Raw genomic sequence first — 13,706 nt, 5'->3', positions numbered from 1 at the left:
TATTCTTAGACTCCCAATGGCCCCCATTACTGTCAATTAGTTACGGAATGCTACTGGGATTCATGCCTGACAGCTCCGGCAAAGCAGGAGAAATGGTCTCAGTAGGGAGCAAGGGGCCTGCCTTTTTTCTTCCACAAGAAATACCTTTCTCAGCAAGGCTTTTTAACGGCCGCCCCTGCCCCCCATCTACACACGTCCATACACATGTGTGTGTGTGCGCGCACGCATATTGTGCTCAATTGTGAGAACTCTTGGTACAGGAGCCTCCAAGAAAGCCGACTTACTGCTGAAATAAAAGTACTTTAAAGCCTCGTATTTTCCTTCACCGTGGTTAACCTAGTAAAGAGCTTTTGTCACAAACCCCTCACCCTGACCCACCTAGATATATCACGTTTCTTTCCCTCAGTTTCCAAGCTTTTTTAATCCTAAAAACAAAGGGAAGTCAAAACTATCTGTGCCAAGTTTTAGGAGAGAGGGACACAGACCACAGCAAACAGATCACCTGCAGCTCTGCACACTTTTGAGCACTGGGGCCTTTTGCAACAGAATGTAATTTGAAAACTCCACTGAGGGAATGGCAATGTTCCTGTGATTCTACAGCCACCAGAGTAAACAGTCTTGTAAATTAATTTATTAATTGTGGCCAACATAGCTGTCGATAGTTCTAGGCTCCCCAAGCTTATCTAATCCCTGTGTAAAGCCATCTAAAGGTCAAACTAGACAAGATGTTTAAAGCATCACTTGGAATTGTGTCAGTGGGTTGTATCCAGACTAGAGTTGCTATGTTTTTGCTGGGTCCAAATCCCTCAGTGGGGCTTACTTCTGAGCAGAGCTGTACAGGAATGCACTGTCAGTTAGGTACAATTTAATAGAAGAACTAAACAGCTCCACTAGTACAAGGATTTTTAGCTGCACGGTGGAATTTCCCTGCCCTCTCCTCTACCTGTGCCAGTGGCAGACTTTGGGCTTTCAAATTTCAGTAGTGTGCTGCACAAGGCCAAAAATTGGCGCCCTCTGACTCTTGCCTTCCATTCCACATCATTGTTGCAGTGCCTCCTTTGGCACCCTGTCGTCTCAGTGCCCAGTAAGGGTGAACTGGTCATGCTCCCCTAAATATGCCTGTGCCCTCCCCAGAAGCCCACAAAATCTGCTTCAGAGGGTTGGGGGGGGGGACACACAGAACAGATTCTGACGCCACACAGGGAAAAGAGAGGGCAGGTAAGTTACATTGTGCAGCTAAAAGACATTGAACTAAAAGAACTATTCAGATGGATACCGCCCTATGTTTTACAATCAGGGTGGGTGGCTGGTCATATATATACATAGTTACAGGTGCTCATTTTCCTGTTTTCACTCTAAAAATATACAGTGGTACATCGGGTTAAGTACTTAATTCGTTCTGGAGGTCCGTACTTAACCTGAAACTGTTCTTAACCTGAAGCACCACTTTAGCTAATGGGGCCTCCCGCTGCTGCCGCACCGCCGGAGCACGATTTCTGTTCTCATCCTGAAGCAAAGTTCTTAACCCGAGGTACTATTTTTGGGTTAGCAGAGTCTGTAACCTGAAGCGTATGTAACCTCAGGTACCACTGTATTATACTTACATACAACAAAATGGTGCCACATAAATGCCACGTGTTTAGCAGCAGGGCAGATGAAGCAAACTTTTTTATACTTTGAGTCCGTGTTATTTTTCTAGAAAAAGAGGTGCTGGAACTCGCCATGAACACCTCCCTCGTTCTCTTAGAATGGCAATGGTGCCCACCTGAGAGGTGTCATAACTGAGTTCTGTCAAGTTTTTTTGCAGAAAAAAGCCCTGCTTGTAGTCATGATGGTTGAAAATGCAAAATTACACATATTCAGCAATATATATATATTTTTAAAAATCAGCATTGGCATTTTTTTGCTCCAGCATAGTAGGAATGTGGAAGCTGTTTTAAAGCAAGGAATGGTAATATTATCTGTGTGCTACACAACTGATGTAATACACAAGGTCATCCAAAGGGGAGGGGCCTCGATTGCATCCAAGGTTTAAAATTATTTAGTTGCACCACTGAAACTTTCCCCAGTATGGAACTGCAATGATGGGGAAGATTTCACATGCTGAACTTCCCCTCGCCATGCACCAGTTAAAGGCACAAGGGCATCAATCCAGATAGTGACCTAAAGTGACCTGTTTTGAGGTTCATCTTGTCTTCCTCATTTCTGAACAATATGCAATAGACTTTGTCTACAAGCAGAAGAGGGAAGAAAGAAAGAAAAATGGCAGGGCTTTTGCACTGCAGAGTTTCTTGCTGGAAGAAGGGATGAGAAGATAGGAACATTTATCTCACAGCATGCTTGCAGGGAGTGAGGAGAGGGGGAATATACTAGTCACATGATTTCCAAACTGCTGGTGGGGGTGGGGAAGGAGCTGACAGGAATGTCAGGGCATGAAAAGGCAGAGTGGCCACTTTTAATTAACTCCATTTCACCAGTCTAGAACAGTACCAACCACCACTACCCTGAATCCCACCATACCTCCCCCCACTCAATACCAGAAGTTTCTTTAAAAGGGATAAGCTGAGAGACTTTTATTGCTGATTATAAATATATCACCAATGGGGGTCAAGGGCCCTTGCTCTCCCCGCTTTGGGGACAGGGGTGGGTTACTAATTGCCTGGGACTGCCGGCTGCAGAGACAGCCGGCAAATTGTAGGAGAGAGGGAGAAGGGTATGGAAGATATTATTTAGCGTGAAATGTTCCCACAGCAGCAATTTCAATTTGCCAGTGCTATTTGCACGTGACGTAGTGTGAAATGTGCCGGCAACCCATTGTGCTTTTTTCTCAAGGCGAGAGTGTAACTAACATGTGTGTCCCTATCATACATCAGGCTTTGTTTCTGTGTATGGACTAGTGCCAAGAACAGGAGGGAGCGAAGGGGGCCCAGAGAGGATGAATTTAATCTTCTAGGGAGAAATTCTCCTTCTCTTTTCAGTCCCCGTAATATTGACGCCTTTGGGACAGACTTTCAGTGTCCCTCCACAGCCATCTGTTGTAATGGCTTTTGAGGTGGTAAATTAAGAGTAGACTGAAGACGGAGATCCCACAAGTTTGAGGCTGATTACAGTGACAGGTTCTATAATATGCCTTGTATCTTTTGTCCTTTGGGAAAATAATGTTTGGGCACTTCAAAAACTAGTTTTCATTGCGCTAGGTGAATATTGCTTCTGCACTTCCACATATTTCACTCATCTTCCTTTCTGCTATCCCTCCCAGTTGCTCATGTTTTCTACATGTCCAGCTTGTGCTTCGCCTCAACGTAAATTTGCCCTTTGGCCTTGATTAACTGTAACTGTTTTACTTCATCCCAGTGATCTCTCCCGTGTCCTTGACAAATACTACTTGATACATAAAAGTTCATTAATAAGGTGGTCGTTTTTACTGGTAAGAGGTTTTACTGGTGGTGTAGGAGCCTGTGAGTTTTTGAGGTACACATAACTCTTCATTAAAAGGGACACAGAACTCTTTCATTTTATCAGTTGAGATGCACCTGGTGACATGGCATTAGGGTATCCCTGCACAACATTACATAGGGTAGTCCTCTAGTTGAAGGACTGTCTGGTCTGAGGCTGCTTTGAAGATAAAGAACTGTAAGAAAGCAGAACTGGAATTTTGAAGTTCCACTTCAACAATTAGCACCTGAGCAACAGACAGAGCAAGCAAACAAACAGGTTGCCTGATCACGGTGGGTGGTATTCAACTAACTTTTTGCACTAACGCAAGGATTAGTGCTAGTGCAAGGGGTTTCCTCCTCCCCACAGTACACACCCAGTGCTGTCTCCAAAAGAAATTTGGTGTGTGTGTGTGTAAAAGAGAGAGAGAGAGAGAACATTCTGACATGCAAGGGAAATTCCTTGCACTGATGGAATGTTCACCTTAGCGCTACAATGAATACAGCCACACTATGATAAAATACATTGCTATTTAAATTATAGTAATAATGTCTAAATTTGCATCTGTACATATAAATAAGCATATTTAAATTTCATCCAAATCTGTGCCCTCTTTTGGGGTGATGCACAAATGGCCACCCTACATGACTGCAACTATGTGCATACATACTAGTGAGTAAGCCATTTTGAAACCTATGAGCAAACATTAATAGAATCAAGCTTCACATCTCACCGATTTCCATAGAAGAGTTGAGCAGAGGGATAACATTCTCCCACTGGTCAATGGAACTTTAAAGTATTTAACTGTGGCTGGATTAGACACTTTTAAAGTACTTTATTGTGAATTTATATTTTATCCACACACCTGACTAGTGGAACTTACCACTATATCCCTGAATTTTCAGAAGGGCTAGAAAATTAGTGGAGGCTAGGCACGGATGCATTTATGGGATAAGTTTTTTCATAAATTGCTGAGGGCTAGGAAATACTTGCTGGGTGGGATCTTGCATGGGCAAATTGCTTGATTAAAAAACGAACTGTGCCCACAACTCCAGTCTTTGTGTGGAGTTATTTGTGCTAGATTACATCCAAGCATGCAGCACCTAAGAGACTGTGAATAGCTCCTTTGACCATGAAAATTACCTGTTGGGGAAGAGTACTAAATTCAACACTGCCTTCCTCAACCAGTAGTTGGAGCACTCAAAATTATTGTGCCAATCATGTATTTGAAGTGGGTGTGCATAGTTGTACTTTCACTGAGGAGAGTCTATATGAATCAGTACTTATACACATTAAATGATTGCAGGTACAAATGCTGGAGCATGTAATCTAAATGTACCCAGGATGGAGTGCCACCTTTTCAAATACTGATGGAGAGTTTTTCCCCTGTTAGTTTCATTTCCCTAACTGTTAGTTTCTACATTATATCTGAGCTTTCATGCAATGTAAAGGCCACTTCCAGAAAACTAATGGAATATAGGTCATGTTTAGAGCTCATTCTTAGGGAAGTTGTTAATGTTTGATGTTTTATTGTGCTTTTAATATTCTGTTGGGAGCCGCCCAGAGATGGGCAGGGTATAATTATTATTATTATTAGACAAAATTTGGGGCAGTATACCAGCATATAGTTCTTTCCTGCTGTTTTCATGGGGGGAATCATGTGGAAATATAAGCATGCATGTGTGGATAGGGTGAGGGAATAGTGCCATTGTCCAATGACATTTGTTGTATCATACCACACCCACTAGTGCATATCAGTCCAAAAGCCATAGTTCTATAACACAACAGGAACTGCAGTGTGACATACAAATGGGACAGAAATGCTAGTATTACAATCAGCAAAACTAACACCATATTTCCCATATCTGAAGGCACCCTTAAGCTTAGGTTTCTATTTCTTTAGACTTCTAAAGTATAGAGGATGGCTGAGTATTTTGACACTCAAGTGCAGGACTGCTCAGCTAACATTTAAAAAATGGCAGACACCCACAAAAATGGTAGAACTGCTTACAACCAATGTTCCCTCAATTGGAATGAATATGTGGAAAATGTTTATTCAATGTCTTATCAAAACTGGCGACTGCCACTACTAGCCAGATTCCATTCTGCATTGCAGGGGGTTGGCCTAGACAGCTCTTGGGGTCTCTCCCAAATCTACAGTTCTATGATTCTATGATCTACTAGTCAGGAGAGGACTGAGAAAAGCATTAGGAATGGAGGGATCTGCCAGCTTTGGTTCTCTCCGTTTCTCGTTTTTCCAATCTTAAATCCTCCACAAATTGCTTAAAAATAAAAATCCTCATGAAAATTCATCAGCATTTTAGCATGAATTTCTCCTAATAAACACACATTTCTACACAGTTTTGACCAACATACAAATTTTGCAAGCAATTTCCCGGGGCAATATCAGTGGCCCTTAATATAATGCAAGAGACATGCACCAATCTTCATCTGGCAAACGCTGAAGATTATAGGTGCTTCTAGTCTAGCATTTATTGTGAGATTGGTGCTTCTTACAGGTGCAAGGGGTTTTTTGGTTTTGTTTTTTTGCAGTGTCCACACCACATTGTTGGCCTCAAAATACCAATCCATAGTCCCCATTTTATTTTATGTATTTATTTCACGATATTTGTATACCGCTTGATTGTATTAAATCTAATCCGGATTTACCCTTTCTGCAGAAAACTCAGTTAAAACCTGTTGCTAATGACCTGTTGGCAATATCTGACTCTGCAATATTAAACCCTGGCCTGGAAGCACCTTATAAAAGCCTGACACCTCCACTCCACCTACATTACCCAAGTGTAAAGTTGGTGTAAGAGAAGAGACAGTCTTGCAGCAGGTGGAAGGGAAAGTGCTGAAGAATTAAGGGCCTCTATATGTGACAGGAAGAAGGGGAGGAAGGATGTGGGTGGCAATGGCGGTGAAATAACTCTGCCACCCTTAAGTTCAATTCCATCTGATCACATTGAATAAAAAATTCGGACCAAAGAAAACACTTGTTGACTGAACTGTTCTCCAAGTTCTTTCAAGCTGGGGTTTTTTTTTGGGGGGGGGGAGGGGATGTTAAAAATCCCTCCCAGATTTCTTATTGTAGGAAGGGGGAAAGGGATGTGGGGGAATCGGGGGAGGGAGGGGGAAGATTGCATACTTAAAGTTGAAATAAAAAAGCTCCCTTCTATTGACTCCTGAATGGCAGAGATAAAGAGAACCACATGGGAATCATTGTTTGAAACAAGAGCTCCAGAGCCAGGCCTCCCCTTTCCCATTATTGTGCAATTCTCCCCCCCCTTTCCCCCCAGATCCTTACTCTTCCTCCCCATCCTCTGGGCCCTGCCAGCCCCCAGCCCCATTTTCCCTTGTAAGTCCCAGAATTCCTCTCCCCCCCCCCCCACAAACTTGCACAGCCTCAGGCCCCTCAATTTAGCTTGAAGCTCCCATTCAGAGTCACTGGATTGGGTTAAATCCCTTATTCACCTCCCCCCCCCTCCAATTTGCCCTCGTCAGCTGAGCTTCAGTTCAGATCCCACAAAACAAAACACAACAAAAACCCAGCCGTAGAATTGATGGATCTTGCAGAAGGGGGACTCCCTCCCTCCCGGCAGCTCCTGCTGTTGCCGCTTCTATTTTCCGTCTCTTTCCTCCTTCCTCTATTTAGTGTGTGTGTGTGTGTGTGTGTGTGTGTGTGTGTGTGTTGCTCTTCAGTTAACAAGTGTGCACTCTAAATATGGTACCTCCCCCATCCTATTTATTCTTCTCTTTTACATCAGAGTTAAGACTTCTGGGGTGTGCTGTCAACTTTCTTTTTACACCTGGCTGCTTTCCATAGGCCATGGCGAATGTAGGGTGGTCGCAGTGTCAGGGATGGGAGCCAGAGTGTGTGAAACTGGACTTTTGGTGGTTGGGAGAAGAGGAGGGGCAGAGAGGAAGTTTTCTGAGGCAGTGGAAGAGATAAGAGAAATACATCAGGTGGCACAAGAGACAAAGGTCAGCTTAGTTAACAGGCTGGGTCAAAATTAAACTACATTTTGCTTTTCACTGTGATGCATTCTGTTAGGAGCATTCTGTCTTGACTCTAATCCTAATAGATTTAGGTTCTCATTGGCTAAAACTTAAGACAGATTCCAAGACTGGCAGATTCTAGCACCACCCAGCATTTCCTTTTCCACTGTAAGTTACACATGGAACTGAAATTAACTTACCACATATGGGCAAGCAGGAGTGTATATATATCATTTTTTCGCATAAGTGGGTGTGTTGCAGCAGCTAAATGGGCAAGGGTTATTATTATTAGCAGACTGATTGACAATTTTTTGAAACCAATTTTTAAGATTCGCACAAAAACACTTTTTTAAAAAAGTAAGCTGTTATTGTGCAATAATTGTGCTAAAAGACCCCTCTTCAAAAAGACAAGAGGAGTACTAAGTTGATCTACAACTGCAGAGATTGCACTGCCATTTATGAGCTCCCATAGAAGCAGAAGCAACATGGAGGTAATCAAAACAAAATAATTATTTGAAGATGACATCATGTGAATGTGGTATAACAAGTTAATGCACAAACAATGACAATTCCAGAATAAGCACTTAGTCTGAAAGGACCCCCGGTATCTGGATTTGCTTGAAATGTTTGCTTGATGAGAGTGGATTTCACTTCCTCTTCCACACTTCAATGTGTTTCGATGTGAAATGCTCACAAATGTTTTGAGGACTGGACAGTCTGGTCCACTTTAGCTGAGATTAAAAGGCCCTAAACAAAATGTAGGATTAATAAAATGACCGGAATAGAGGAAGTAATTTCGTTGTCCTCGAAGGGGGCAATGACAATAAAGATATTATTATTATTATTATTATTATTATTATGAATAGTGCTGTGTCAAAATACAACAGCAAAAATAATCTTCACAAAACAGAGCGCATGAGCCACAGGTAACTGCACACCTGAAATCAGGGGTGGCCACAAGGTAGATTGGGCCTACTGATTTATTGATTTGCAGCAGATAAGCAAGAATTTTGACTTCCAACTATTTAACAATAGGAACAGGAAAGAGGGTGTGATCTCCCGCCCCTCTAGATTAGATTAAGATGAAGAGAGCTTGAAATGGAAAACCAGGGCTGTGAACTCAGTTATGAGATTGAAAACAAATTCCTGGGATAACCATGTGCTCAGAGGCACCCGATTTCTTAATGCTAATAGTAAGTTGCTTCCTGCCTGAAACCTGCTGTTTTGCACCTGGCTCTGGTTGTTGGATTTCAGGGTTTGAGGAAAAAACCTGAACTAGATCCCTCAAGCCCGAAGCCTGCCCACCTCTGCCCTAAATCATAAGGCTGTTGACTATTGATCAAACTACACCTTTCTCTTTCTTCCACTGACCTAGCCTTTTCCAACCTGGTGACCTCCATATATTTTGAATGCTGTTGCTGTTGTTGTAGTTTACTCGCTCTTCACCTTAAGGTTCCAGAGTGGATTGCAGCATTAAAACACAATATATAAAACCATTTAATCCAAAGCAAAACATATTCTATGTAACTAAAAACAGATACTATCTGATAAAAGATTGTCTGATAAAAGAGCCTCTTTGATGTAGCTCCATCTTGCTTCAGTGCTGTTTCTGGGGCAGTTCAGTAGAGCTTGTTTGATGGAATCAGAGATATGTCCACAAAGTTCAGGCATGGCTGTTCTGGCAGTGCTGATTCATGGTCACTCTTTCTGCTTTGTGCTATAGGTCCTCTAGGGCTGGAGAAGGATCTGGCTTGCCACCAGGGTGTGATCTGTGTCACCAACGGCACTGTAGTAGTTCTGTGTGACATGAACAGAGTTCAGTGACAATCACCTGGTGACAATCAAGTCCAGCTGGTGTCAGTGGCCTGACCTTGAATGTCTCCAGGACAATTGCTGTTTTGCCTTGGTAGATAAGAATGTGTTTGTGATGCAGAAGCAGTGATATGAGTACAGTTCAGGCAGCCTGTCTGTTCTTGTTCATGCCGCCGATACCAAAGTAGCCTATACAATTGCCCATGTGTGATGATCGTCCCCAACTCTGGTATTGAAATCTCTCAGCAGAAATGATGTTTGCAGGCTGGGACCATCCTGACAGCCTGGTCTAGTTCCTCAGAGAACTGGTCCTTGGTCTGAATGTCAGAGCACATAGTGTGAGTGTAGACGCTCAAGATGTTAACAGGATCGGAGCTGGTTGAGAGGTGGAAGGAAAAGCACAGAAGAAAGTTCCACACTGAAACCTACACCATGAATACATGGGTTGTGTATCCACAGCAGTGACCAGAGGAGGAATGACCACAGGGAGGAGCGCAGAAAGAAGCTCCATGGCACACCTGCATTAGCACAACTGGATCCCTTCATCTGCCCCAGCTACAACAAAACATGTCCTTCTCATATTGTTCTCTACAGCTGCAGCAGGTGCTGTAACTCTCCCAACAGTTTGACTTTATCTCCAAAGGCACACTCTTCCATTTTGCTCCGAGGCAGATGGATGCCAACCAACAATAAAAGTAGATAGGTAGCCGTGTTGGTCTGCCATAGTCAAAATAAAAAAATTCCTTCCAGTAGCACCTTAAAGACCAACTAAGTTAGTTCTTGGTATGAGCTTTCGTGTGCATGCACACGTGTATCTGAAGAAGTGTGCATGCACACGAAAGCTCATACCAAGAACTAACTTAGTTGGTCTTTAAGGTGCTACTGGAAGGAATTTTTTTATTTCAACAATAAAAGAGCAGTGATCACCGTCACGGCATCTGCAGAGCAGTCACAGGAAAAATCTTTTAATGAGGATCCATCAAGTAGAAGTCGGAGATCTAGATCAGGCATCCCCAAACTGTCAGGCATCCCTGACCACTGGTCCTGTTAGCTAGAGATGATGGGAGTTGTAGTCCTAAAACAGCTGGAGGGCTGAGTTTGGGGATGCCTGATCTAGATAGTTGCTAGAGTAGTTATGACCCTTAGTCATGGAGTGCCTTGAATGATCAAGTCCTTTGCAAATGTTCTACCTTCAGGGAACATTTTCTGCATCAAATCTGCTTGTCACTGTACTTGTCACTGATTCCCTGTGCATTACATGTTCTAAGGCACACAAGCCAGTGTGCGCAATTCATTGGCCAGGGCAGCTGGGTTTCTTGTTGCCCCATGTGAACTGTGTGTGTTGTTAAAAACATACCCAATGTTTTCCTGCACTTGTCTATTGATGGGGAACATGGATATTGGTGGTCAAACCATATTTGAAGCAAGACCTGTTAATGATCTTCTAACAAAAGAATCCTTAGTAAGCTTTTAAAGAAAGCAGTTTTAAAACCACTGATCTAGGAAGCAAAGTACTAGCTTTCCCAGAGTTACAGCAACCAAGAACTGGTATTGAGTAATTAAAACCTAGAGATTCATTTCTGTATAGACATGAATACAATTATAAATTTACAGTGAAATTTACTATACAGTGAATCCTTAATAAGTGCCTGATCCTTGGCTCCTGGACAGCAGGAGAAATGTCATGCGGGGAGTGGATTCTTTAATATTCTGATCTACCTGCACTTATTGTGGACCACCCTGAGATCTTATAATGAAGGGCGGTATATATAAGTCTAACAAATAATAATAGTTGTAGTACTTCCAGAAGATAACCGCTAGGGAGTATCTCATCTCAGAGAAACCGACCATATGACAGATCCAGCCTGGCTACAAGAGAAGCAGGAAGGGCAAATGATACAGATACCTAGAAAATGAGACAGAAGCAGGAAAAATGTACTAAAGGGGAGGTGGAGACAGCAGCTCTTTAGGACTGCAGGGATCCTTATTGCATGGTGTCTGAACAGCACTGATTTTACTCATTGGCTAAAACCACTGAACAACAGGAACAGCCAGGCTGACTTATTGCACAGATATTGCTTTGAAGGGTGCCTATGCATTTTGCTTCATCACTTTTTCTCTAGGAGTGGTAGAGTCTATGTGTGGACCCAATATACAGTACCCCTGTACCTGCCCTGCGAACAGCATCTGCAGGAGCGCAATTTCCCCACCCACGTACAGTATTTGATTAAGTGCCGTGTGGAACCTCAGTTTTACTTCAGAACAGCAATACCTCACCGGTGCTCTAGTGTAGAATTGATCGAAGACAGCAAAGCTTTTTAAAGAGCCTACAGGAAATCCTGTTGGGAGGATCGGGTGCTGTTATGTGTAGGTCCTGCTTTTGTGCTTCCCATTGGCCCCTGTGAGGACAGGATGCTGGATTAGTTGGCCATTGGCCTGATCCAGCAGGCTTTTACATGAATTCTGTTTGCTCCCTCAGGATAGAGCTCACATTTGTAGAAACACCGGCCTTGTTCCAGGGGAGTAGTGCCTTCTGAGCTAGCCTGGATTGATTTCATCCCTGCCAGAGTTGCACTTCAGAATCCAGGGGACTGAGCTTTCCGTCTCAGCTGACGTGAGAAGAACTTACCTGGAGAAATCTGACCTAGAAAATATCTGTCAGGCCCCATAATTTCTGTTCGGCTTCCATACGAGTGCTGTTAGCAAGACCACTAGCTAGATCATTCACTTATGTGGATGAGAAGTCTTTGAAGAATTCCATTGCTTCAGCTACCATTTGTATAACCTCATGCCATCTTAACATTTCTCCATTACACTCAAGTTCTTTGGCTCAAAGGCGACCCCACCATCTAATCATCTCGACTCACATTAAGACTGTAACCGTACACACTTCTTTCCTTTGGCTTGTGTGATTTTCCTGTCAACCAGCTCCAGCCGTCTGTTGACAAACTCCAAGTGCCTTGTCTGCAATCTTGGAATAAAGAGACCACTTGAATCTGGACTTTTATGCAGCCAGAGCCCTCGAAGGATTGTCTGCCGCTAATTAATTGGTGTCTCCCCATCACGGAATCCTTGCCATACATGGAGATGTGTGGAAAAACTCAGAAAGAGCTTTACTTGAAGGAACAGAAGGTTATTAAAGGCAAATGAGACACAAGCTGCAGCAAGCATTTTTTCCCTTTTGCTGCTTCTGGTTGCAGTTGCAAATTGAATAAACATCTATCTGCTTGGCTGTACTGACAGTGTTTCCATCTTGGGATCTTAACAGGCAGGAAGAGGGCTGCTTTTTAGGTGATATCTCCCAGCTTTGTTATGTATCTGTATGAGTATACATATGTGCTGCTGCACTGCTCTTATTCCAAAGTGGAATCTTTTTCATCCACTGCCAGGCAATTTCTGGACGGAGATTTCTCCCCCCCCCCCATTCTCTCCCTCCCTCCCCCCCGCACTTAATGTAAACATAGTTCTGAAAACGATCTGTATAAATAGGATTTAATGGGATTTTTGACATTGTAGGAGACAAGGAAAAAATGAGAGCATAATCCCAGTGCTTTTATCCGGCTCAACTCTTGATTAACTTGAGTTTTTAAAAAAAATCCAAAAGAAAAATATTATTGCAAAATTTCATTTATTTTCTGGTTGCTTGGGGACTCTGCTTCATAAACTGAGATACTTTAAGATATTATTATCTTCATGAAAACACATCTACACACACACACACACACACACACACACACACACACACACCACTCAATAGATCCATATTTACCTCTTTCAGTCTCAATAAGGGCTATAGCTTAGTGGTAGAGCATCTGCTTTGTGTGCAGAAGCTGCCAGGATCAAACACTAACATTTCTAGGTAGGGATGGAAAATATCCCTGTCTCGAACACTGGAGAGCCACTGCCAGTCAGTGTAGACAATACTGAGTTAGATGGACCAATAGCCTGAGTCAGTGCAAGGCAGTGCAAGACCTCCAGGTTTTCCTAGGTGGCAGATGAGAAGCTTGACTCTCCAAGCAGGATAGAATGCCAGCAACAACAACAACCAGAAAATTGTGCGTGCCACTTGCAAGCTTCAGCCTGGCAGGTGCTTGTTCCAAATTACAGCACAGACACTCTGGGGGACCTGCCCTTCTCCACTCCCCTCTCCCAGTTAACCTCCATCTCCAGAACCCACCCTGTGACATCACCAAGGGCCAACCCTGGTCTCAGGTTTGGGCCCTGAAATCTCTGGGTCTGGGATCTCCTGACCTGGCAAGCCTATGTTTTCTTGGTTTTGACCTTTCCATTGATACTGAAGTGACAGAGCCATGGTAGCAGTTTCAGATTACAACACCCTCAAGTGTGCCATGAAAGGCCAAACTAGCCAACATATGAAAAAGGAAGCTACAGTTGTAGCAAGAGGGGGGCATCAGGAATGTGCTGCTAGGTAGTTCAAAAGCCCCAGGGAATTGGTC

The 13,706-nt window shown here is 43.2% G+C and overlaps 1 protein-coding gene across 1 annotated transcript in view; it reads right to left on the bottom strand.

Moving 5' to 3' along the window:
* The window catches only part of BOC (BOC cell adhesion associated, oncogene regulated), a 128,986-nt gene that overhangs the window by 107,316 nt on the left and 7,964 nt on the right, over nt 1-13,706 (bottom strand). The gene's annotated exons all lie outside the window — the stretch shown is intronic.

This window comes from Podarcis liolepis, assembly GCF_965112155.1.
Source record: "Podarcis liolepis genome assembly, chromosome: 4".
Taxonomy (NCBI): domain Eukaryota; kingdom Metazoa; phylum Chordata; class Lepidosauria; order Squamata; family Lacertidae; genus Podarcis; species Podarcis liolepis.
This window is presented reverse-complemented; position numbering and strand designations above follow the sequence as displayed.